We start from the raw sequence: 27,313 nt of genomic DNA, 5'->3' as shown, positions 1-27,313 counted from the left end.
AAGATGTGAGGTTAACAATTATAGAAACAAATGTTTAAATGACTCTTCATTAAACACTTGATTCTTTAAACATACTGCACATTCTATAATTTTAAACTGTGGCAATTAACTTCTCCAAAGTTAACTCGACCCTAGGGAACATCACAACACAAAGTTAACAATTCATCATTAACAATGAGTGATAATGAAGAGTGTTCACTTGGAGGGTAAAGAAATCACCACAAAGAATCTAAATGAAAATTAGTAGAAGATTACCTGTTTCACTTTTATATAGTTGCAAAAATGTAAGAGTTGAATCAATTCCCATAGTACCTGTGGGGAAAAAATGGTAATGTTCTCTTTTAATGAGCATTTAGTATTTATGCATGTTGTGTGCATAGCTATTTATAAACAGATTCTGAATGTGTGAGCTACAAAGCCAAATAATTTCAGCCAGTGACATTGTATCTAGATTAGGCAAAACTCTTTTGAAATAGGTGCCTAGACTGAACAGTAGTTCTCTTGATTCAGTTTTCTTGAACACCAGAAGGATTTAGGTCAACAAATGTTAGATTGTTTTGCTCTTATCTTTATTTTTTCTTTCCCCAGTACCTCTTTTTGGACATAGTCTAGGGACCTATGGATTAGTTGAACATCTCTTAATTTTAGATAGGAAGCCATTTGTCCCTAGGACATCTTGTATAGAGCATTTGTATGTTCTGCCAAGATTGTCCTTATGTCCATTAGTCTTCACTTCCCCTCTTACGCCCCTTTCTGGGTACTTTTACCTAATCTCTTGGCTTAAACTATCATCTATATGTTTACACTTCTCAAGATTGTGCTTTTTGTAATGCTTTTCTTCTGTCTAAATACTGTAATATGCATCTCCCTACAGGATATCTTCACCGTGATATGTCACAGGATCCTCACATGCATTCTCTCTTCCAAACTTTATCTTTGAATATTTCCATTTTCAATATAATTTTAGGTCTTTGAGCAACATTTGGGAAGATAGAGACATTATAATAAGTTAGAAATATAGTATATCTACTACTTCAAATATTTTGCCTATCTTTTTCACCAAATCTGTTTTATTTAAAACCTGGGATAGTTTTAAAATACATCTTCTCCCTGATACCATGATAACTGATCAGAAAGTTTTTGTTAGTTTCACCTTCTAAGGATTTTAAAAGTAGAATAAATAAAATTGTACCTTAATAACTGTTGAGACTTATAGAATGTTAGATGTTTTAGGATTGGGATAGATATATGAGGCTGTGGATTAAAAGATAAGAGTGGATTAAATTGCAAGGAATCAAACATAGGATGAAAAGGGAACAGATAGAGATAAGGACACAATTTTGTGGCACATGTGTGCTGTGTATCCCAGACCTTTAAATTGTTATTGCCCAACTATTGAGTGTAGGAGACCTAGAATAGGTAATGTGTATAGTAGACAACAACCATACAACCTCCATGCAATGGTCTGATCATATCCTACTCACCTGCTTATGTGGATTCCCGCTGTCCCAGCTCTTCTCTTAGGGTTCATTATGCTTGCTGTCCTTCCTTGTCTTCAGAGTCTAATACCTGGGTCCCCAGATGGACATATGTCTTGGCTTTAGGTCCTAGCATTTCCATTTCCCCTTAAGCCCTAGCCATCTGTGGCTGTAGATAAAAGGAACTCCTGCCTCTAAATAGACCTTGTCCATCCTTGCTACCAGACAAGACAGCACTGATCCTGTAAAGGTGGGCAGGGAAGGGAGTGAAAGACTTGAAAAAGTGGAGACACAGGTAGCGTGAGAAACAGAAGAAGGTAAACACTCTCTAAGACACCAAGAGGGAGTGGTCAGCTGTGCCTTGGACATTGACTGGAATAAGGACTGAGAGGAGGGAAAATGATCTCGGAAGTTCTCTGCAGTGAAAAGCTAACCTGACTTTAACAAGCTTGAAAATGACTGGACAAGTCCTCCTTAGCTTACTAATCAGGTGACCCAGCTGCAGAGAAGTAACATGCTTTCAATCCAGACATCCTTCCTCTACAAAGCTGATGTCTAAGATGACCCAATTTGTCTAATAATTTTTTGTTGCTTTTATTAATTTCTAATTATATATGTGGCACAAGAACTAAATGCAGTATCTTATGGAGCAAAAACTTGCATAAATATTTCCAATACTGTTTTTTGTTTTTGTTTTGTTTTGCTTAAGATCTCAGTGTTGTTTTTAAATCTAAACATATTTATCTCCACAGAGCTCTCTGAGGTGAGCAAGATTCTGTGTGTCTTAGGGAGGCCACTTCCATCAGAAAAAAGTGAAGTTCTAGGATTTTACTCTCCTACAAAAATTACTGGATAATGGTTTGCACATTAAATAAAGTGTTCTTAGAAGTCCTAATATTTAAACCAGATAGATGAGATCTTCCAAAAGAAGAAAGAAGATTCTCAGCCCTACCTCTAAGATTACCTCCCATCCCAAGGGAACCTATAAAGAAGCCCCTGAATCCTTAATCTCTGGGACACATAGTTTAAAAATTGCTGCCCTGAACCCTGAATAAATATATTTTAACCACTGAATACTTCAGAGAGCCAGAATACCCAGTCAGGTAACTGCCTGAAAAATAGTGAGCTTGTTTCTTCCTCTTCAGAATTGTAGCAGAGTGCATTGATACATGGTTTGTATTATAGACAGATTGTTCTATAAACTAATTCTCACTTGCAGTTGTGTGAATACTTCCAGGGAGAGGCAAGCAAGTCCAATGCTGTAGGCAGCCTGAATTCATCTTCAGGGATTCACCAGACTCTTAAGAGAGTGACAGATAAGAGTCCCTGTTCTTCACACTTGCTTGTGAACACCCATGGTGGTGCCTCAGTAGACTTCCCACTTCACGCATTGAGTGGGTTGAATCTTATTAGCTAGCTCAGCGAATGGGACCTTGACCTTCAGAGAGAGAAACTTGGTTTAGAAACAATATTTTCAATTCAAGTAGAAACTTCTTTATTATCTATCTATCATCTATCTATCTTTCTATCTATCATCTATCTATTTATTTAAGTTTTCTTGTGTTCCTCTGTGTTTGTGTAGCAAGAAGAACATGAGACTTGCCTCTTAACAAATGTACAAGTACAACATAATATTGTCACCTATAGGTACTATATTGAACAACAAATCTCAAGAATTTATTCATCCTGCAAGGAACACCCAAGAAGCTTTTGCCTAGTGCACAAGGCATTGTGGTCCTAATATTTTCCAGAGGTTCTTATACAGACCTTAGGTAAAAGGTAGGCACAGTTTTCTTTAGAAGTCTGTTTTCTATTTCTCTGAAAATCAGGAGAGACAGGCAGGACTCTCCCTCCATTCTCTGAATGACATTCCATGAGGTTTCCCAGAGAAAAGCCATATAGAGCAACATGGCTTTGTCAGCTGTGACTATGCAAATAGAACAGGAGATTATTTTTATTGGAAGGCAATAAACTCCAAATACTAGCATTATGAGCCTTCTTGTGGCCTCTTTTCAAGCTTTCCCTATTACTTCACAGCAGCCTCTGCTACTGTGTTTGTCAACACTGCAGGGAGAACCATGCAACCTATTGGTGGGCTCAGCATTTTGAGGTTTGTTGTATGAATACTGATGTTTTTGAAAGCTCTGTCCTGTCATTCTGAATGACATTTTATTCCATTTAGTGATTAGGATTTTTTTTTTTTTTTTTTTTTTTTTTTTTTTTTTTTTTGCTATAGAGGTTTACAAGTGTAATTGCCTTTGTAGTCTGAAGAAGAAAAAGGGGCACTAGGCTATCTAAAGGTCTACCGGAAAGTTCTGTCTGTTTCTATCACAACAAGTTTATTTAGTGCATGTGTGCCTCTCTATTTTAATCACTTAATGTATACATACTGACGTAGCAAATTAACTAAACAAAGTTGATTCACGTTAGTCTTAGGCGTGAAGCGATAGTGTACCCATGGCTACCATGGAAGAAATGCTACAGAAGCATGTAGAAATTTATTAATAGTGTTTGATGAAGGTACAGTTTCTGATAGGACATGCAGAAGATGGTTCAAAAAATTCGAAGCAGGTGATTTCTACCTTTCTGATAAGCCATGTTCTGGGCGACCATCTTTGATTGATGATGATGTTGTTAAGACCATGTTGGAGCAAGATCCTTTTCTGACGACATCAGAGATTGCAGAAAGGCTTAATTCAGCTCAGCAAACCATTTTGAACCATATTTGGAAGATAGGATTGGTGTGGAAATATTCAAGATGGGTGCCACATGAATTAAGTCAGAAGAATTTGGATGATCGAATCGTCATATGCACATCTCTGCTTGTTCAGAACAAAATCGAGCCCTTCTTGAACCGGATGATAACTGGGGATGAAAAATGGATTACCTACAAAAACATCATAAGGAAAAGGGCATATTGTGAACCCAGAAAACCTAGCCCTTCCACCTCTAAACCAAATTTGACTCTGAATGAGAGAATGTTGTGTATATGGTGGGACATTCGAGGACCAATATATTATGAGCATTTAAAACCGAACGAATGCTCATTTCGGAGAAGTATTGTCAGCAACTGGATAATTTAAAGACAGCAGTCCAAGAAAAGAGGCTGACGATGTTCAATAGGAAGAACATCATACTGCATCATGATAATGCCAGGCCACATGCTGCTTTGGGGACTCATCAAAAAATTGCAGAACTAGGCTGGGAAATTCTATCGCATCCACCATATTCCTTGGATTTAGCACCCTCTGATTATCACTTGTTTTTGTCCTTACAAAATTTTTTGAAGGGCAAAAAATTCAAAAATGAAGAAGATATCAAACAAGCATTGGTTCAATTTTCACATCAAAAGATAAAACATTTTTCAAAAATAGGATATACAAATTGCCCTCATGCTGGCAAGAAATCATTAATAATAATGGCAATTATATTATTTAATAAAGTTTATTGACGGTAAGAAAAATTTGTATTTTGTTTTATTCCAAAAATGGACAGAACTTTCCAGTAGACCGTAATATATATAAATATATACATAGAATTGTTAAGAAGGTTTGGGAAGTTAGGTGTAATTTTGAAAAGAGATAGTACATCAATTTAAATATATAAATTTGTTTCCTTCAAACCTTTGCCAAAAGGGTTTGCAACAATGTAGACAATAAAACTAGAACTTAAAGTGACTTCAAAGGTAGTGAAGAAAACAGGGCGCAGATTATTAATTGCAGGGAAATTGGAGAGAGTGGATTCAACTATTTTGACACAGAATGAATAATTCATGATGATAAGTAATTTAAGGTTAATAGTGCATTTATATTAAATAGTAGTAGGCACTGCCATCATGATATCTAATAATCTAATAAAATATACTAATATACATTAAAATAAGAATATTAGATGCAAGGTTCAAAAAATGTGTTTGATGTGTCAGGCCCTTATCCCAAATGATTAGTTTTCTTTATAGCAAAGAAAAAAATATATATAAGAAGAAAAACAGAATATAGCCATTAACTCTCATTTATTAGTATATTCCAAAATATTTATTCTGTGCCTATTGTACAAAAGTCACTGTTCTCAACACTTAAGGAATAGCTGTGAACAACAGAGATCTTGTTTCATTATTCTTATAATCTAGAGGAGTCAAATAATAAGCAAGCTGATAAATAATGTTTGTATAATTGTATTATATGTAATTATATAAATAGTGTTTATACAATTGAATTTCACATAGTGATATATTCCATGCAAATAAAGGGAAAGGTCAGAAGTTAGGGAATGACTAAGGCATAGTAATTAATATAATGTGCATGCACAAGCATTTTAAAGGTATATTAGACACAAGAAGAATCTTGGTAGCTAAAGATCTACTTAGAATAGCCTCTTTCTATGCTGATGGGGAAAATCTAGGGGAGGAGGACAAACTGATGATCTATGTATGGAGATATTACAAGAACAAGGTTTCTGGATGAGTGAGGGGAGCTGAGACCCAGATAACAGGGGAGGTTTGTCTCTTAATTCGGGCACAGATTGGTTATTCGTTACATGGGGTGAAACTTTTGTTGGGCTTGAGCTGAGATTGGCTACTCTCTGTGTGCAAGCCCTCTCTTGCCACAGTGTTTATACTAGAGTACATGTGCTGGTGTGTGTTGGGGGTAGGAGGATATTGACCAGGTGAGCCTTTGAAGAAGCCACTGCAATGGTCCAGATGGAAGATGGTAGAGACTTGAGTGAGAATGATAGCAATGGAACTGGGGAGCAGTGGTGAAATGCTAAAATTAATTAGAGGGCAGAGCTGACCAGCAATACAAATAGACTGGAAGTTTAGTGTGAGAAAAAGAGAGGATTCAAAGATTACTCTCAAGTTTTCAAGCTGTGCAACTGACAGATTGATACACTTCTTACAGAGGTGAGAAAAATTATGGAAGAAGTAAGCGGTAAAAGGAATTTAAAAAGCTTATTTCCTATATATGTTAGAGTTGAGATGCCTAATAGATGCAGTAAAGGTATAAATGCTGTGAAAATTGGTTCTTAGAGGCACAGTACTATAACGTTGAAGGGCCTAGAGACTCGAGCCAGAATGCTTGTGTTCACGCAGTTTGGATGACTCCTCTGGAAAGTGAAGATTGTAATCGTACCCGCCTCGTTAAGTTTTGTAAGAATTAAATGATGAAGACCTGTAAAGCTTTACAATATTGTCTAGCATATACTAGGCATCTACTACATATTATTTAGTTTAAGTGGGAGTATTACTGATATTACCAACAAGTTTTTGGTTTGACCCCATGAGATAACTTCTATGCAGACAGCAAGTAGACCAGTCCCCACACAGGTATACTGAATGTAAGCCTATTAAAATGAAAATTCATGTTGTGATTTCTATAATCACTTTGTTAATTAGCCTGTGAGAAAATGATTTGCTAGACACTAACTCTCCATTTTGCAGACATTTCGGAGTAGTTTTGCTGTCGAGTAGACTTGCTGAATGTGTGGCAAGCCTTCTGCTTCACTGGCACAATACTTATCAAAATCACCTGACACTAAGCCCTGGTTGGGTAGTTGGGTTGGCTGGATCATCATCTCGAAGAACAGATGTTGCTGGTTCAGTGTGGTCGAGGCACATATAGGAATAGCTCGAAAATCACCTGAATCTGTTACAGTTTGTAAACTCCCTTTTCATTGAGCTTGAGTAAGTTTTTTTTTTCCCCCTCTACATGATGAACCTTTTTTCTTACAGAATCTACATGCATCACCCTCGAATCTGTGACCAGAGAGTCCCTAGTCCACAGCAGTCTGTTCTCGGTTCTGTATATTAGACTGATGTGCATTGGTGATTTTAGGTTGAATGATTTCTTTGAGAAAGTTACCAGTTAAATATTAATGCATCATTTGTTTTAGAAGCTGTTATTTTAAGGTTTCTGATATAAAGGTATGTAGTGTTATAGAGTAGGGCATTTCAAGTTGTTTCTTATAAAAGTAACTTTTCATAGGGTCAAGTGTGCTACTGAAGGGTTTCCTTTTAGGATTCATTTGTAAGATGATGTTACAACATTTCAATTAAAAAGTCCCAACATTTAAGGACCCTGTGCATTTATTCAGTTGCCCATTAACTGGTTCTTGATATGATTTTTAAAAATACGAAAATAACAAAATACTTTCCAAGTGTTCTTTTAATACAAGAATTGGTAAAATAACTTATAATGGAATGTATTTGGTCCCCAAAATGGCCAGATGCCCAGTGTAAGTTCTGGTCAAGGAATCTATTGTCAAATAAATTAATCAAAATATAATGACTGTTGACTAACTCATCAGCATGACCCAGAAAAAAACCTAAAATTCCAAGGAGCGTTTGACTAAAGTCAGCTGCATATTAACAGTATTTAAAAATGGCTCTATGTTATCTGCTAATACTCTACCTTGTTAAGGAACCTTCTCTGCTCTTTCTGGACTAGAATATAGGTGTTTCTATATGTGTGGTGGGAGGCAGGGGTTGTGGGGTAGGTGGGCCTTTGAAAGAAGTAATTGCAACAGTCCAGGTGAGAGATATTGTTATGGGTTGAACTGTGTTCTCCAAAAGGTTATATCATAGACCTCACTCCCAGTATTTCAAAATATAAATTTATTTAGAAATATGTTTGTTGAAAGGTTCGATTCCCAGCCAGGGCACATAGGGGAAGCGCCCATCTGCTTCTCTACCCCTCTCCCTCTCCTTCCTCTCTGTCTCTTTCTTCCCCTCCCACAGCCGAGGCTCCATTGGAGCAAAGATGGCCCGGGCGCTGGGGATGGCTCCTTGGCCTCTACCCCAGGCGCTAGAGTGGTTCTGGTCGCAACAGAGTGACGCCCCAGAGGGGCAGAGCATCGCCCCCTGGTGGGCGTGCCGGGTGGATCCCGGTCGGGCGCATGCAGGAGTCTGTCTGACTGTCTCTCCCCGTTTCTAGCTTCAGAAAAATACAAAAAAAAAAAAAAAAAAAAAAAGAAAGAAAGAAAAAAGAAATAGGTTTGTTGAAGATGTAATTATTTACATCAAGATGAGGCAACACAAGAGTAGAGTGGGCTCTTGATCCAATATGGCTGGTGTCTTTATAAGAACAGGAGAAGACACAGAGACACAGACATGGGGAGAAAGACATATGATGGAGGTAGGGATCGGAGCAGCATGCTACTGAATGCCAAGGATTGCTGGCAGTGCCAGAAGATAGAAGAAAGTTTCTACCCTGTGTCCCCAAGGGAACTAAGCCTGTATGACACCTTGACTTCAAACTTGTAACCTGCAGAACTGTGAGAGAATAAATTCTCTCTTTAGCCCTTCACTTTTATGGTACTTTGCTACCACAGCCCTAAGGAACCAATACAGATAGTATATTTGTGCTAATACAAAGCAGGCCTGCAATGTTCATTCTTTACTGAGAACAGCTTCCTTTCTGACAAACCTTAATCTAAATCACTGTTGTGTATGCAAAAGGAATTGCACATGAAATGACCCAGAGCAACTATGGCAATATATAATCTTGAGCAATTTATTATTTATATCAATGACTTATGTGCCAAGCACTGTGCTAGCTTACACAAGTTATCTTAATTTTTCCTTGCCCCTTCCCAACAGCTCTATAATTACTCCTTTTTACATACAAAGAACCTGAGGGTTAAAGAGGTTAACACTTTTGCCCAGGGTTACGCAGCTAGGAAAAGAAATAGCCGAAAGCCAGGATTTAAGGTCAGTCTGATTTGTAGCCTGAACTCCCAGTTTCTATCTATGAGGCTTCATAATTCTAGTCTTGATATGGAAAAAGAATTGCAGGATTAACCTTCCTCTTTCCTGATCTTTGCTCTCTGCCACTCATTCCCATTGGCCAACTCTAGAGACTCAGAGGGGAGAGGGAAGGGAAGGAAAAGCAGCAGAAAAACAACACTGCTCCTCAGATATGGACTTGGCAGAAGATCGGGGAGATTTACAACTTACCTAGACCTTCAGTTGACCCACAAATCTGTTTGATATGTGAAATATTTTGTTGGTTTCAAAACTTCACACTTTTAACCCACGTATCATGAAATGCATTTTTGTGTGAGGGCTGGGAGGGATGATAGTGTGCAGAGTTATCTATTCTTAAAAAGTAACTGGGGAAAGTATTGCTGGTAATGACTGTATTTGTTGAGAAAGAGCAAACGTCTCCAGGATTCTGTTTCTCGATTTGGTCACTACTGTACCTCACGGTAATTGATGAAATACTTAATAAGGAGCAAATTTCCTCTTCCTGCTTCCTCACCCCTAGGAAGGGCCAGTGGGGACAGGGGCTCCAGCTCTGAAGAACAGTTATCAATTTGCCTTTAATTTCACCTACGTTAGTGGGAAAACAATTTATTTAAAATTAACTAATACAATAATTCTCTTAATTAGAATCTATTTCACAAGACAATTCTGGGAAAGTACATCTTTCCATTATATTTTAAAGGGATTTCTTTGAGATTTATAATTTTATGGTTTCTCTTTGAAGCAAATTATTTGCTGGCAAAACCTGCAATCACTTGGATGTATTTTAGGCTATTTATATTAAATGGTTCTTCTGGCGATGTCTCAAATTAATTTTATTGACTTAATTTGGCATCTTTAGAAAGTGGTATGATATAGTAATATCTTGTGACAGTAGATAAGGATAACCTACAAAGCTTTATATTATTTTAAATCATGGCATTATGTGATGGGAAAATGGAAATAATAATATGTAGAATAGATTCAAAGATTCAAGTATATAAAATTACTATTCAATTTATTGATATCTTTTAGTATTACAAAACCAAAGAATCCCAGAGCTGGAAAATATCTTTATGATCCTCTGGTAGTCCTAAAACTTCGGTATCAAGACCTCAATTTAAAAATATAATTATGAAAATTTAGGGAGCTAAGGTGACTTGCCCAAGGTTATACTGGCAATTTTAATCTCTGCAACACAAGTAAGAGTGACTCCATTTAGCAATTGGCTAATGGAAAAACAATCGAATATCACAAAGCAGATTCTGATTTTAGTGTCCAGCGGTTAGAGGTACACTAATCTAGATTTAAATCTTTCTCCGCCACTTTGGGCAATTTATTTGACTGCTTAATGCCTTAGTTTCCTCACTTGTAAAATGTGGTTGATTACCTACTTCATTGGGTTTATAAAAAAAGAAAACTAGTATAAGTCTTGTTTAATTTTTATTCTATATTGTCTTCTGAACTGGTTTATCTGAAGACCCATTTATAGGTCAAAAGATGGCATTTTCAAGGATTTAAAAAATAAAGGTCACATTTCCATTGGCAATGTGACTACTCCCTAGAAGAAATGTGCAGTCCATAATTATCATCTTGTAGCATTTCAATAACACTTTGTTGTGTTTTGTTATAGACATAGATCCTTAAGTGATCAAATCATACTTATTGCATTCACTTTATTAGTTAACTAAAGAATGTCCTCATTGAAATTAAGTTTTGCATACTTAAAAATATCTTTCAATACATACATTCAGTTATGTATGATTTTTAATTGAAAGAAAAACAGATAATTTTTTTCTCAGCCTCCATACCACTCCATTTTAGCAACTGAAATAATTGTTCCCAGAAGTTGCTACCCTGTGAAGCCTAGGCTGTCATCCTTTGATGTGTCTTTCACATGGTAAGATCAAATAGTTTCTATAATTACGCTTGGTAATTTTAGAGTTATTATTTTTGTTGTTAAGATTTTCAGTACTCAAAAGAAAAAATCTAGGTCAACAAGTTGTGTAATAAAAAAACAAAGTAACAGCATGATAAAAGTGAGGAAAGAATGAGAATGTGTTAAATTACCTTTAGTTCTAGATTATTGTGAGCCTATATGCACAGTCTCAGTGACATAAATTGAAAAGGATCACTTTATGTATGTGTTAAAGAACCCATTTTACAAGCTGTGTCTAATCAAAGTGGATAATCTCACTGGTCATGTGGATTTTGGAAAACAATGAGTTGGGAGAACAGCTCTAATATACACTTGAAAGACTTTATAGAAACATGAGGAATGCACTAGAGCTTGAGTTAGTTTGTAACAGTGATTTTCAGGGTATTGAGATACACTTTGCTAATGGTATTTCCAGGTGTTTTTATGATTTTATTTTTGAATTATATGAGTGCTGTACAAAGGAAAAGTTTGCAGTTAAATAATGTGTTAGCAAATATGCCTCAATAATGTTTAGCCCGCTTAAGTATTACTTGATTTGCATATTATATTTTAATTCCTTGCAGGAGTCCTCCACAAGTCGTTGCAGGAAAGCATTTTACAGGGGGATACGTCCTGTTTAGCAAATTTTAAATGCAGTCCTGTCAGAAAGCAAATGGATAAAGTAGATGATGTTCTCCAGTTCCTGGCAGCCTGAGGATCATAGGATGGCACCGATGTTGCATTTAGAGTCAATCTTTTGTGGCAGTGGCTAAAACAAACCACTGCTCATGTGCCAAATTAGACTGAGGTAAAACATTCATTAGCATGCATTTCAGTCATTTGTGTTGCTGGACAGTACCACACATCCCATAATTATTTCTATTTGTTCCCTGGTGACTCTAACCTAAAGCGTTTGTTCCCTTGGCCTATTTAATTTCACACCTAATAGATATATATCTTTGTAAAACATGTCCTAATTACTTAAGGTTAGGTTCTTCTTGTAGAGCAAGAGAAGAGAAAACAATGCCTTTTTTTTAATGTAAGGCTAACCTTTGGGAAGCAAAATAGTTGTCAGCTTAAAGTAATGCAAATTGTTTCTGTGTGTGGAGCCTTTGTTGTCTCTAGGGAATTAGATAGTGATGGGATTAAAATTCTGCAAATTTGTATTCTTTGACCAGCATTTTAACTTCTATGAATTTATCCAAAGGCTGAATTATGAATGTGCACAAAGATTTAACCATACCATGTTCATGGCAGTGTCAGTTTTAATAGAGAAAAATTAAATGTCTGTTCATTCACTTATTCATTCAAAATGCATATTAAGCCATTTTTCTGAGCCACTCATTGTTCTACTTGCTAACTGATGATAACTGAGTAAAAAAATAAAAAGATATTTCATGTAATGGAATATTATATAGCCATTAACAGCACTGTAGAAGAATATTCAATGACATGGCAAGATGTTGACTATATATTAGTGAAACAGTAAGTAATATAGTGAGATGTACTTTAGAAAGTTTATATTTTTCAAATGTACTATAATGAATACTTATTACTTTTCTAATATAAAACCAAAATACTACACTTTATTTCCAAACAACTTTCACACACAAACACACACAAATCTATCAAACTGAAAAACTATATACATATCTGTTGATTATGATGGATATTTTAGGGGAAGAAACTAATTCAACAAATATTTACTGAGAACCTACTGTGTGTTGCCTAGTGCAGGATGCTGAGAAGCAATGATAATGCCTTCATGGAGCTTTCAGGCATGATCAGTTGTTCAGAGATGTGAGCCGTTTGATGACTGATATAGAAAGCTCTCAGATTCATTCAGAGATAGCATCATGAGCACGGTCTGTAACAGGGGTCCCCAAACTTTTTACACAGGGGGCCAGTTCACTGTCCCTCAGACCGTTGGAGGGCCGGACTATAAAAAAAAACTATGAACAAATCCCTATGCACACTGCACAAATCTTATTTTAAAGTAAAAAAACAAAATGGGAGCAAATACAATATTTAAAATAAAGAACAAGTAAATTTAAATCAACAAACTGCCAGTATTTCAATGGGAACTATGCTCCTCTCACTGACCACCAATGAAAGAGGTGCCCCTTCCGGAAGTGCGGCGGGGGCTGGATAAATGGACTCAGGGGGCCGCATGTGGCCCGCGGGCCGTAGTTTGGGGACCCCTGGTCTGTAAGATAAAGAATGGTGCTCTACTCCCTTTCACAACAACAGCACCAAACAATCTGACTGTCCTGGGTAGGATGCCATCATTTTAGGACATCTTTTCTGTTATCCTTTGTTGGACTGGGACTAAATTTCATGGCTGTCAATATTTTGCTGGTGAAGATTTGTTTGAAACTCTGTCCTGTTTAAGTTTTCACACATTGGTAGCTTTGATTGTGGTGAGACGTTTACAATAGCCACAAGTGATACAGACAGCATCACCTGCTGATAGGAAAAAGAAAGCAAGCAATGGGAAAGAAAATACAACAAAGCCCAAGGACAGGCTTTGAGAGGTTGGCAATCAGAAGTTAAGAACAAAGGTCTGGCTCATTCAATGTGTGTCCAGGTAAGCATTGCTGGATACAAAAATGGAGAGGGTCTTAGCTGGAGGAAGCTGGCTAAGGCATGATTTTGTACAAATGAGCAATAATGAGAGTCAAGATCAAGCAGCATGAGAGTTTATCGAAAGTATGGTTTCTTGCCTGACCAGGCAGTGGCTCAGTGGATAGAGCGTTGGACTGGGATGCAGACTTGAGACCCCAAGGTCGCCAGCTTGAGCAAGGGCTCATCTAGTTGACCAAAGCTCACCAGCTTGGACCCAAGGTTGCTGGCTCGAGCAAAAGGTTACTCAGTCTGCTGTGGCCCCATGGTCAAGGCACATATGAGAAAGCAATCAATGAACAACTAAGGTCTTGCAATGAAAAACTGATGATTGATGCTTCCAATTTCTCTCCGTTCCTGTCTGTCTGTCCCTGTCTATTCCTCTCTCGGACTCTCTCTCTGTCCCTGTAAAAAAAAAGAAAGAAAAAAAAAGAAAGTATGGCTTCTTAAAAGGCAAGGGAGGTTTGAATCAAGAATACAATCATAGGCCCTGGCCAGTTGGCTCAGTGGTAGAGCGTCGGCCCAGTGTGCAGGAGTCCCGGGTTCGTTTCCCGGCCAGGGCACACAGGAGAGGCGCCCATTTGCTTCTCCACCCCTCCCCCTCTCCTTCCTCTCTGTCTCTCTCTTCCCCTCCCTCAGTGAGGCTCCATTGGAGCAAAGATGGCCTGGGCGCTGGGGATGGCTCTGTGGCCTCTGCCTCAGGTGCTAGAATGGCTCTGGACGCAACAGAGCAATGCCCCAGAGGGGCAAAGCATCGCCCCCTGGTGGGCATGCCGGGTGGATCCCAGTCAGGCACATGCGGGAGTCTGTCTGACTGCCTCCCGTTTCCAGCTTTGGAAAAATGAAAAAAAAAAAAAGAATACAATCATAGGAGAGCTGAATTTTGCGTTTCTTTACCTAGGAGTATCGTGAGTCACCAGGGAAGTTATATTTAATTACCAATTGAATTTACCTGGCTCCTTTCATAATTTCTGGGATGTGATCACCATACAATTGGACTGCTTACATGAAAGGTAAGGGAAAAAAATTCTTTAGTTGAAACTTCAACTGAGGAAGAAGTGATTCTCTGGATTTCATGTAATCTATGTTAGAACACACCATATTGGGTTTTCTTGAGCCTTTCTATAATTTCATAGAAAAAATATTGACATCAAGAGTGCCTAGAAGTTCAAATGCATCTCTTCTCATGGATTGGAGGGCACTTTCTCTGATTTTGTTGCTCTCATGTACACTAGAAAGCTTCAGGTTGGCTTCTCTTGCATTCCAAACTACTGAGCATTTGTCTCAAGCTCTACCTGCCAACAGCAGATAAAGCTCACAAATATGTTTGAGACTTTGGAGTAAAATGAACAGAAGCCAATAAAAGCTAATATTTCAATGTATGCAATGTAATTAGATTAATCTACAGCCCAGTTTATGACAAAAGCTTATTATGAATCAGATATACAGTTTTCAGAGAACTTTTATGCACGGCACATTGTACACCCCTAGTATAATAAATTGCAGTAAAGTGTGTAAGACACATACGCACACACATGCACACACATGTCTAGTATTTAAAGCCTACCTGGGAGCTATGCTTTTATTTTAGATTTAAATTTTCCTCCAGTTTTGGAAGGCTTTTTGGTGTTAAATTATAAAGGTCGAGGTGCCATGACTCTAAAGTTAATTTTTGGAGTTTATTGCCTACAATTAGAATGACCATTAGAAAGATTTTATTTATACACAGGCAAAGTGAGGTATAAAGTTGAGCAATGACTGATAAATTTGATCAATTTAAACATTCAAGCAAAATAATTTAAGCCAACACAGAGTTTTATTTTTTCATTAATTAAAAGTTTTCAAGAGTCTGAATTTTCTGAATAATTAATTATTTTCACTGTTTTTTTAGCTGGTATCTGTGCAAGGACCACTTCAAGTTTCATACAATTTGGAAAATTCTTTCCAAAAATTTCTTTATTGACTGTATTGTGCTTAAAATTCTGGTAGGCATTGTTGGGCAGATAAAATATATTATGCTCACTTTGTTAAAGATGGCGCTGCCCATGAGGAGGCCGTCGCCCAGGTGATATTAATGTGTGTTGGGGTGGGCTAAAGGCAGGCAGAATCCTTGTAGCCTGGGGCTTGGTTTTGGGATTAAGCCTTTCCTACCCTTTTTGATGTGGGGTGGTACAATCCAATCATGCCTCAGAGAAGTGACTTTGTATTAGAGACTTCCCTGTTTTGTATATTGGATTAAAGGTTTGGAATCTACACTATAAAATGGGGGCAGAACGGGAGCTTGCTCTCTTGGTTCCTGAGATTAGAGGAGAGAGCAGAGAAAGGCCACGTGGAGTAGGCCAGGAGAAGGAGCCAAGATGGTGGAGTGTTGAGTGAGAAACCAGTTAGTGCAGAGTTTGTGCAGAGAGAAGGAAGGAGATGGGGAACAGAGGTGAATAAGTCTGGTGAGCTAGAAACCTTTGATTCTAGAAAACTCGGATAAGTCAGTAACTTTGTGAGCACTGAATATGAGTTGGTTTTGGAGCCCAGTGTGTATTTTTACTTGCCCGCCGGGTGCAAGCTAGGATTAAAGATGATGGCCCATCAGTTTTTGGCTCCGTTGTTTCTTTACCGACTGTCCGAATCCAATGCAAACCTGCATGGGACTGGCTGCTGTGATGGTGGACCTGGATACTAGCCATACAGGCATTTAAAATCAATACTTTTTTAATGTAAAAAAGTTAATCATACCAAAGTGGCATATTGATTTACTTTTTTAAGTTCAGGGCAAGAAATCCAGTTTCCATCATATTTTTCTCTGCTCCAAATCTACAACCCCTAAGACAGAAACATCTCCTGACTTCAATATCTAGGGAGCTCAGCATCAAAATTCACCCTTTTTTATTTTTGGCCAGACTCTGACTTCCACTGGTTCTAATGACTTGATTTCTGCATTGTTGCCAATAAGATTGGCCAGCTCAGGCTGTCTCCCTTTTTTGTTGCCTTAAAACCAAGTTCTGACTCTGGTTGCCCCAGAGCTTGGGATTCTGCCTGCCAGTATTCCCGGAAACAGTTTTGTTACTTGTCTTCATTCTTTGTAATGCCATTGACCTTTCCTGGTCTGTGATGTAATTTGCACTTAGAATCTTACCAAACATACAGTGTCCTCCACCTCCCTGCCTCAGGATGCCTCTCCCTCCATGCTGGCTTCCCTGACACCAGCTCTCTACTGACCCTTGCCCCCTTATGGCTGACTGTAGCCTTTGTCTGGGGGTTATCTACCCACCCATCAGCCCGCAGTGCAGAGCTACATTCAAGTTTTATTTTCTTACAGTCTGACCTGTATCACTACATCACAAGTGGGAAGGGTATACATTTTGTGTTCCTGATACTGCTAAAGTTATAGTACTCCAGCCTGCTGGGAACTAGCAGTGTCATGTAGAAAAAACTTACTCAAGACACAAACTTATGTCCAGAGGAAGGGAGAGGGAGGCCCGCCAAGGGAGCCAAGACCTCCTGAATCTCCTTCTTTCTTACCTTTTATTATCAGAAGCAGAACAGAGGTAACAGGATTACAAAGGAGGGAGATCAGGTGACAAGGGGAAGAATGATTAATGACCGTTTTGCTGACAGGGAGAAAGGGCTAATTTGGTCAGAACATTCTTTTCTCTTGCTAATTAACAAGCACAAAGGAAGGAGCAATCTAGAACCTCTAGGCTAATTTTTTAAAGCCCTTTCACATGCATTCCTTTGTGTCTGCACAAACAACACCCACTTGCACTTGCTTGGTATTTGCATCTAAGAGACCTTCACTCAGGGCTTTTGCAGTAACTGATGTTCCTCAATCCAAAGCATAGAGGGTTCAAGGTTAAATGTGTGATACCCTACAAAAGTTTCTAATACAGCAAAACAAAATAGCATAATTTTATCTTATACGCTTTAAAAAAATCATTGTAAAGCCAGGAGCCAAGGCCAGGGCCACTATCAGAGGAGCCCAGCCCATGCAGGTTCGCATTGGATTCGGACAGTCGGTAAAGAAACCATGGAGCCAAAAACTGGTGGGCCATAGTCTTTAATCTAGCTTGCACCCGGCGGGCAAGTAAAAATACACACTGGGCTCCAAAACCCAGTCACATTCAGTGCTCACAAAGCTACTGATTTATCCGAGTTTCCTAGAATCAAAGGTTTCTAGCTCAACAGCCTTATTCTCCTCAGTTCCCCATTTCCTTCCTTATCCCAGATACAAACTCTGTACAAACTGGCATCTCACTCAGTACTCCGCCATCTTGGCTGCTTTTCCTGGCCTTCTCCACGTGGCCTCCTCCCGCTGCTGGCTCTATTCTCTCTGCTCTCTCATGCTAACCTCAGGAACCAAGAGAGCAAACTCCCACTCCGTTCCCATTTTATAGTGTAGCAATCCAAACTCTTAATCCAATATACATAATGGGGAAGTCTCTAATACAAAATCACTTCTATGAGGCATGATAGGATTGTACCACCTCACACCAAAAAGGGTGGGACAGGCTTAATCCCAAAACCAAGCCTCAGGCTACAACAATTCTCAACACACATTAATATCACCTGGGCAACGGCCTCTTTAACAAAGTGAGCATAATACATTTTATCTGCCCAACAATCATGTTACCCTGCATCAAGCAGTACATTGTTGGGCTAAGACTTTTGTATGGCCAGTAGCCACGACCACCATCAGAGCAGCCTGGCCCATTCAGGTTCGCATTTGATTCGGACAGACAGTAATGAAACAAGGGGGCCAAAAACTGGTGGGCTATTAGCTTTCATTCTAGCTTGCACCCAGTGGGCAAGAAATATACTCAGTGGGAAAACACTTCACTTTTGTAAAGCCAGGAGCCAGGACCAGGGTCACAGCAGCCTGGCCATGCAGGTTCGCATTGGATTCGGACAGTCGGTAAAGAAACAACGGAGCCAAAAGCTGTTGGGCCATAGTCTTTAATCCTAGTTTGCACCCAGAGGGCAAGTAAAAACACACACTGGGCTCCAAAACCCACTCACATTCAGTGCTCACAAAGCTACTGACTTATCCGAGTTTCCTAGAATCAAAGGTTTCTAGCTCACCAGACTTTAGTCACCTCTGTTCCCCATCTCCTTCCTTCTCTCTGCACAAACTCTGCACTAACTGGCTTCTCACTCAACACTCCGCCATCTTGGCTGCTTATTCTGGCCTCCTCCACGTGGCCTTTCTCTGCTCTGCTCTCTAATGCTAATCCCAGGAACAAAGAGTGCAAGATCCCATTATGCTCCCATTTATAGTGTAGAAATCCAAACCTTTAATCCAATATACAAAATAGGGAAGTCTCTACTACAAAGTCATTTATCTGGGGCATGAAGGGATTGTACCACCCCACATCAAAAAAGGTGGGAAAGGCTTAATCCCAAAACCAAGCCCCAGGCTCCAAGGATCCTGCCTTCCCACAGCCTGCCCCCAACACACATTATTATCACCTGGGCGACAGCTTTCACGTGGGCAGCACCATCTTTAACAAAGTGAGCATAATATATTTTATCTGCCCAACAATCCACCCCTATGCTCACTTTATTAGCCACAATCTACATCACCGGCATCCCTGTGCAAGGAAATTATGCACATTACACAAATTACAACATGACAAATCATACAATTTCAACAATTACAAGATACATTTTACCAATATCTGAGCACTTTGCCCAAAGCGCAAAATGTCCTCAGCCTTCTTTCTAGCCACGGAAAAAGCTTCCCAGGGCAGGGGAGTGCTTCCAGCAAAGCCACCCCCCACCCCCATCAGGGCATTTCACATTGTTCTAAATCCGTAATCCATAAGTCCATCCAACAAAGGAGTCAGTGCCCACTCTGGTCGTAGTCCAGGAAATCAGTCCAAGCACATGGGGCGTCAGCCACCCCCCTCATTCCTGCCATCCTGGCAGGTCTTACACTGTCCCAAAGAGGGGCACATGGCAATGGCAGTCAGCATTTCCATCTCTGCTCTGGAGAACATGTCCAGCCCTATGTCCCAAAATCGCAGACCTACCAGGGCCATAGTAGGTGCTCCTTCCATCTGCGCTTTCACCTTCTGAAGACTGCGGATTGCAACTCCAGCCCAATTCTCCTCATCTTCCAAAGAGGAACTGAAAATACCAGATCCAGCTGCCGGGGTTGAGCCCCGGGCCACTGCAGCCTTCTGCTCCGCAGACCTTGCAGCTCCAGACCTGGCCTCAGCCTCAGCCTCAGCCCCAGCCCCAGCCCCGGCCTCCTGCCACTGCTGCCTCTCCACAACATCCAGGGCAATCTGCAACTCACGAACCTGTGAATCCTCCTCCAGCAGCTGCTCCTTTTCCAGGCGAATCTCGCAGAGCTGGTGGGCCTCCTTCTCCAACGCTTCCTCCAGCTCCAGGGTCAGCATCTGTTTCTCCCGTGTTTGCTCCAGCTCCTTCCACTGCTTGGTTTGCAGGTCCCGGGCAGCCTCTTCCATGGACTCTCGGTTTCCTCACACATGACTGTAGAAGTCAGCCAGCCTATAATCGCCAAAAGGACAGCATGGGGAACCCTAACACTAGCCTGTCCTCTACTCCACCATTCAAAGGCTCCTTGCCGATATGTATTGAATCCTGCCAACTACACCAAATGTAAAGCCAGTAGGCACAGCCACTATCACAGCGGCCTGGCCCATGCAGGTTCACATTGGATTCAGACAGTCGGTAAAGAAACAACGGAGCCAAAAACTGATGGGCCATAGTCTTTAATCCTAGCTTGCACCCGGTGGGCAAGCAAAGAACACACACTGGGCTCCAAAACCCACTCCCATTTAGTGCTCAAAAAGCTACTGACTTATCCGAGTTTCCTAGAGTCAAAGGTTTCTAGCTCACCAGACTTATTCACCTTTGTTCCCCATGTCCTTCCTTCTCCATGCACAAACTCTGCATAAACTGGCTTCTCACTCAACACTCCGTCATCTTGGCTGGTTCTCCTTGCCTCTTCCACATTGCCTTTCTCTGCTCTCCTCTCTGCTCTCTCCTCTAAGGTTAATCTCAGGAACCAAGAGAGTAAGTTCCCGTTCTGCCCCTATTTTATAGTGTAGAAATCCAAACCTTTAACCCAATATACAAAATAAGGAAGTCTCTAATACAAAGTCACTTATCTGAGGAATGATAGGATTGTACCACCCCACATCATAAAGGGTAGGAAAGGCTTAATCCCAAAACCAAGCCCCAGGCTACAAGGATTCTGCCTTCCCACAGCCCGCCCCCAAAACACATTATTATCACCTGGGCGACAGCTTTCACGTGGGCAGCGCCATCTTTAACAAAGTGAGCATAATATATTTTATCTGTCCAACACACAGAGCTCTCGATTTCCTCATGCATGGCTGTAAAAGTCAGCCAGCCTGCAGTCCCCAAAAGGACAGCCATGGGGAACCATAACATCAGCCAGTCCTCTACTCTACCACTCAAAGGTGGTGGTAGCTCCATACCGAATTCTGAATCCAGCCACAGACTACACCAAATGTAAAGCCAGTAGCCAGGGCTATCATCACAGCCACCTGGCCCATGCAGGTTCACATTGGATTCAAATGGTTGGTAAAGAAACAATGGAGCCAAGAACTGGTGGGTCATTTGCTTTAATCCTAGCTTGCACCCTGCAGGCAAGAAATACACTCAGTGGAAAACACTTCAATTTCCATTCAGGGTTCCCAAAGCCACTGACTTATCTGTGTTTCCTAGAATCAAAGGTTTCTGTTGGGCAGATAAGATATATTATGCTCACTTTGTTAAAGATGGCACTGCCCACGTGGAGGCCATCACCCAGGTAATATTAATGTGTGTTGGGGGCGGGCTGTGGGCAGGCAGGATTCTTGTAGCCTGGGGCTTAGTTTTGGGATTAAGCCTTTCCCACCCTTTTTGATGTGGGCTGGTACAATACCATCATGTCTCAGATAAGTGACTTTGTATTAGAGACTTCCCTATTTTGTATATTGGATTAAAGGTTTTGATTTCTACACTATAAAATGGGAGCAGAACGGGAGCTTGTGTTCTTGGTTCCTGAGATTAACATTAGAACAGAGAGCAGAGAGGGGAGCAGAAAGAGGTCACGTGGAGGAGGCCAGGAGAAGCAGCCAAGATGGCGGAGTGTTGAGTGTGAGTCCAGTTTGTGCAGAGTTTGTATCTGGGAGAAGGAAGGAGATGGGGGACAGAGGTGAATAAGACTGGTGAGCTAGAAACCTTTGATTCTAGGAAACTTGGATAAGTCAGTAGCTTTGTGAGCACTGAATGAGTGGATTTTGGAGCCCAGTGTGTGTTTTTACTTGCCTGCCGGGTGCAAGCTAGGATTAAAGATGATGGCCTATCAGTTTTTGGCTCCATTGTTTCTTTACCGACTGTCCGAATCCAATGCGAACTTGCATGGGCCAGGCTGCTGTGATGGTAGCCCTGGCTACTGGCTTTACAGTTTCTAACCTCTCCAGCCTTATTCACCTGTTTTCCATTTCTTTTTCTCTGAACAAACTCTGCACAAACTGGCTTCTTCTTCAGCACTTTACCATCTTGGTTGCTTCTCCTCTTCTCCACGTGGCCTTTCTCTGCTCTCATTTCTCTACTCTTCTCTAATGCTAATCTCAGGAACTGAGAGAGAGCAAGCTCCTGGTCTGCCCCACTTTATAGTGTAGAAATGAAAACCTTTAATTCAATATACAAACAAGGAAGTCTCTGATACAAAGACACTTAGGGTGGGAAAGGCTTAGTCTTAAATCTAAGCCTTAGGGTGTAACAATCCTGCCTGCTTACAGCCTGTCCCCCACACCCAGAGCAACCTATATATCACATTTACAAACTTATTTGACCAACAACTTTAGAGTGGTTGGTTTTGGTGAGAAATAGAATGAAAGTAAGATTGATCATAGTCCTTGTTATTTTTCTAAGTCTGCAATAATGCTGCATAACAAATAGAAAAACTCTAGTTGATTTAATGGAAATTAATTGTAAATACTTATTTTTGCTCTATTGGTGGTTAGATGGCTTTGTTGATCTTATCTGGCCTCTTTCACATTCTGGGGCCTCAGCCAAGAAAACAGAAACATGTGTCTTCTCCATGCACTGTCTTTTTCAACAGGGCAGCCCAGGTATGATATTAAGATGAAGGTAAAGAAATAGCCAAAAACATGTATGTCTCTGCTTGTATCAAGTTTGTTGCTATGTCATTGGCTGAAGCAAATTACATGGCCAAGTTTAGCATCAGAAGAGGACTGCTAAAGGGAGATTGCATCATTGGGGCCATGAGTACAGCCGTTCTACACTGGAGAAAGCCAGTGTGCAGGGGAGCTTCAGTGCATGGCCTCCTGTACAGAAAAGCAGCCTGGAAAGAGGCATTGATCTGGCACTAAAAAGAATTATGCAGTCTTTTTTTTTTTTCTTTTTTGAGAGAGAGAAAAAGGGCAGTAAACATTAATTCATAAGATTTGCTTCTCATATGTGCCCTGACTGGGCAAGCTCAGGGTTTTGAACCAGTGACCTCAGCATTCCAGGTTGATGCTTTATCCACTGCGCCACCACAGGTCAGGCTTATGCATTCTTTAAACAGGATTCCTCAAGCCAAATCATTTGACCATTTTTTAATAATCCTTAAAATAATCATTTTTATTACATACAACCAACATCTATAGATCTTGACAGAAATTTTTATTAAGGAGGATGTTGGTCAAATAGTTTGTAAATATGATATACATATTTGCTCGCTTATAGTTTGCATTGGGTGTGGGGGACAGGCTGTAAGCAGGCAGGGTCCTTATAGCCTATGGCTTAGTTTTAAGACTAAACTTTTCCCCACACCCTTGACTGTTGCATGATAGGGGGTGGTGCACTCTTATGAGGAATCCCATTATGCCTCAGATAAGTGACTTTGTATCAGAGACTTCCTTGTTTGTATATTGGATTAAAGGTTTTGATTTCTACACTATAAAATAGTGCAGACCAGGAGCTTGCTCTTTCTCGGTTCCTGAGATTAGCATTAGAGGGGAGAGCAGAAAAAGGCCACGTGGAGGAGAGGAGGACCAGCCAAATGGCAGAGTGCTGAAGGAGAAGCCAGTTTGTGCAGAGTTTGTGTAGGGAGAAGGAGATGGGGAACAGAAGTGAATAAGGCTGGTGAAGTAGAAAACTTGGATTCTAGGAAACTCGAATGAGTCAGTGGCTTTGGGAGACCTGTATGGAAAGGGAAGTGTTTTCCCACTGTGTGTGTTTCTTGCCCGTTGGTGCAAGCTAGGATTAAAGCTAATGGCCCACCAGTTCTTGGCTTCGTTGTTTCATTACCGTCTGTCTGAATCAAATGTGAACTGCGTGGGCTAGGCCAGGGGTCCCCAAACAACGGCCCGCAGGTCGCATGCTTCCCCTTGAGGCCATTTATCTGCCCCCCCCCCACTTCCGGAAGGGGCACCTCTTTCATTGGTGGTCAGTGAGAGGAGCATAGTTCCCATTGAAATACTGGTCAGTTTGTTGATTTAAATTTACTTGTTCTTTATTTTAAATATTGTATTTGTTCCTCCTTTGTTTGTTTGTTTGTTTGTTTTACTTTAAAATAAGATATGTGCAGTGTGCATAGGGATTTGTTCATAGTTTTTTTTATAGTCCGGCCCTCCAATGGTCTGAGGAACAGTGAACTGGCCCCCTGTGTAAAAAGTTTGGGGACCCCTGGGATAGGTGGCTGTGATGGTGGCCGTGGAAACTGGTTTTACAGAGGAAAACCCCAAAATACTTTTATCATTATAGAGAAATTATAGTATTCTTGAAACTCAGGCAGATGTTTTCTGTTATTGAGATGACACACAAATGCCTTGAATAAACAGTCAGAAATATTTTCACTTGTAAGAGCTCTTGTTGACAGTTATATTTATCTTTTTCACACCTTGTTCTTAGAGATTGTTCTGTTTAGAAAACCAAACCAAATAGTTTGAGTGAAACCAGTATCTTACCTTTACTTCCTAAAAATCAGTCACTAGGACATATTTTATTCGCCACCAGTGCATGGCTGGTTCTAAGCAACATGAGGTGTATGTAACTTCAAAGTGTTATCTTCCTTCTGAAACTAACCCTTCGTTCTATTTCTCTAGCAGCCTCCTAGCATTTTTTTAGGAGGCTGAACATTCTTCCAAACTACTGTTCCTAAAACTACTTCTCCTGCAAAAAATCACTGCGCTCAGGATATTATTTCACCATTTCCTTACTCATCAATATTTACTAGTGGATCACATATTCTCACATTACTGAATATTTATGCTTTTGCTAATGTATTAATAAATAAATAGCTACTATATAGCAGTTATATTTAAAAGGAGACCATTAATGATTTAAGATGACTTAAATTATTTTGAGCTTTATGACACTAGTGAAGAAGAGACTTTTGGGTAACTAATATTTAAATTTATTTTTATGATTTTAATATACCATGAATTAATTTTAGATAGTTAAAAGTAAGCACACTATAAAGAAAATAAAACAACTCACTCTTACAAGTTAGGGATCAAGCACTCAATTTTTTCTCACTCTAGAATGGAAAGTGAGAGGCTGGTTGTCTGATAATGAGTTGACATCAATAGCTCTTAAAGAAGAGGCTGCTCTCAGAGTCCAGGGATTTTTTAAATTATTAATTAATTAATTATTTTTTATAGCTTTGGAGAACAAAGAGTTTGTAGCAGGAATAGTGGTTCAGATTCATTTTTTTGTTGTTGTTCCTCACAAGAGTCTTATGAGGTAGATAAGTGTTATATACACTTATAGTTGGAGAAACTGAGAATTGGAGAAGTTAAGAAATCTACTGAATAACTTGGCTGTTACATATTAATTTATTAATCGAAATATGTAATATTTTTATTCTTTTTATTGCCAGAAAGTGGAGAAAGGGTGATGGAACCAGGTGTTGAGTAAAGTTCTGGGAGCTCTGGGGAGCTCTGAAATTGGCTGTTATGATTTCATTGTAGAGTTGCAAACTGACATGTGAGATGGAGAATTATGATGGTCAAAGAACCCACAAGCTTAAGGAAATGTACATTCTGGTTATCTATCAAATATTTAGACACCATCCTATCATCTCATCTAGCAAAGACCTGGAGGTGTGTTTCTGATTGAAAGAACAACATATGAAGGGAAAGAGTAGCATGTATTTGGCATAATGAAGTTAATAATGGCAAATGCGACACTTGTTACTGAGTGCATGAATTAGTGTGTGTGTGTGAGTGTACATGACCACACTCGCTTTGAAGCAAGATCATTAAAGCAGAGAGAACAAACTATAGATTAAAACATATTAGTTCATGAAGGAACCTTAGAGATGATCTAATACAGCCTCTTCAATTTACAGTTGCAAAAACTGATTCCTGAAGAGATTGAGTGTTCAAGGCTTTTCAATCAGTTCTACTCACTACTGCATTGAAATAAAATAGTAATTTTACATTGCAAGTATGACTTCAGTGAACATAAAACATTGAATTTTCTGGACAGTGTCATTTTTCAATCTACTTTGCTGTTGACTTCAAATCTATTGATGTGCTCTAACCACTCATTTTTTCAGGGCTTAACCCCTATTGCTAATACCATATTTCACCCTCAAAGTGTTGCAGAGGTTCCTGGTGAGGCTATTTTTCCCAACAGTTTTTGGTATGGAAAATATATTCATTATAACCATGATTTAAGTGTGCTTGTTTCCAGACCAATGGAGAAAGAAAAATCATAATTTTTTTTCTTAAGGTGTTTTTGCTATTATCATGCACCTTTAACTTTGATCTCCTTGGCTTTTTCTCCCCCACTTTCTCTGCCTTTGCACTTTCTTTACTAGAGGGACTGTTTTTTTGTCTAGTGAGGTGATGGCCAGAAATTGGGTGGGTACATCAATGAGTTAGGTTGAGAAATACAGCTGTTAGAGTTACTACAGAGGGGTTATAGCTATAGTATCAGTACCATAATTTACATGTGTACAAGGTATTCAATTCATCTAGAAAGAGTGTCCCAGTTGGTGTCTATGAGTCCCTGATTAGATGATGGATGCAGGATTGAAATTCACTTTAGTGTCAATACTGTGTCATTTCCTCTTTCTCAGAAAAAAATAATACAAAAAGGCATCTTCTTTGGGGAGAACCACAAGTACAGAATCATATTCTTTTGGAAACATACAGATGCTTTGAGCCAGTGCACATTCAACTTTGTACTAAAAACTGTGAGTAGCTTGTATTAACTTCACTTTGTGGATAAGCTGAGTTCTAGAGTAATGGTCAGGTATGTCAAGAGCTATATGGTAGGTTGTGGTACCAATATTACCACATCTTAAACTTCCCTCCCTTGTCTTACTTTCTAGGAAAAATGACCTTCCACAAAGAACAACAGCAGTAAGGGAGAAGTACACTGCTGCAGGAAGTGGTTAGAACAGCTTTCCCCAGGATGAATGGGCCACTGAGAGGATCCATCATTATTGCATTGAACTCTTTCTTCATTAGAGCTGAGCCAGTGGCAGATAGTGCTCCTCCAATAACATGGTTGCAGAGTTGGAGAAGAAGTTTTCTGCAAGAGTGAGAGATTTGTAATCAAGAA

The sequence above is a fragment of the Saccopteryx bilineata genome, chromosome 6, assembly GCF_036850765.1.
Source record: "Saccopteryx bilineata isolate mSacBil1 chromosome 6, mSacBil1_pri_phased_curated, whole genome shotgun sequence".
Classification (NCBI taxonomy): Eukaryota; Metazoa; Chordata; class Mammalia; order Chiroptera; family Emballonuridae; genus Saccopteryx; species Saccopteryx bilineata.
The sequence above is the reverse complement of the archived record's forward strand: the minus strand, read 5'-3'. Positions refer to the sequence as shown.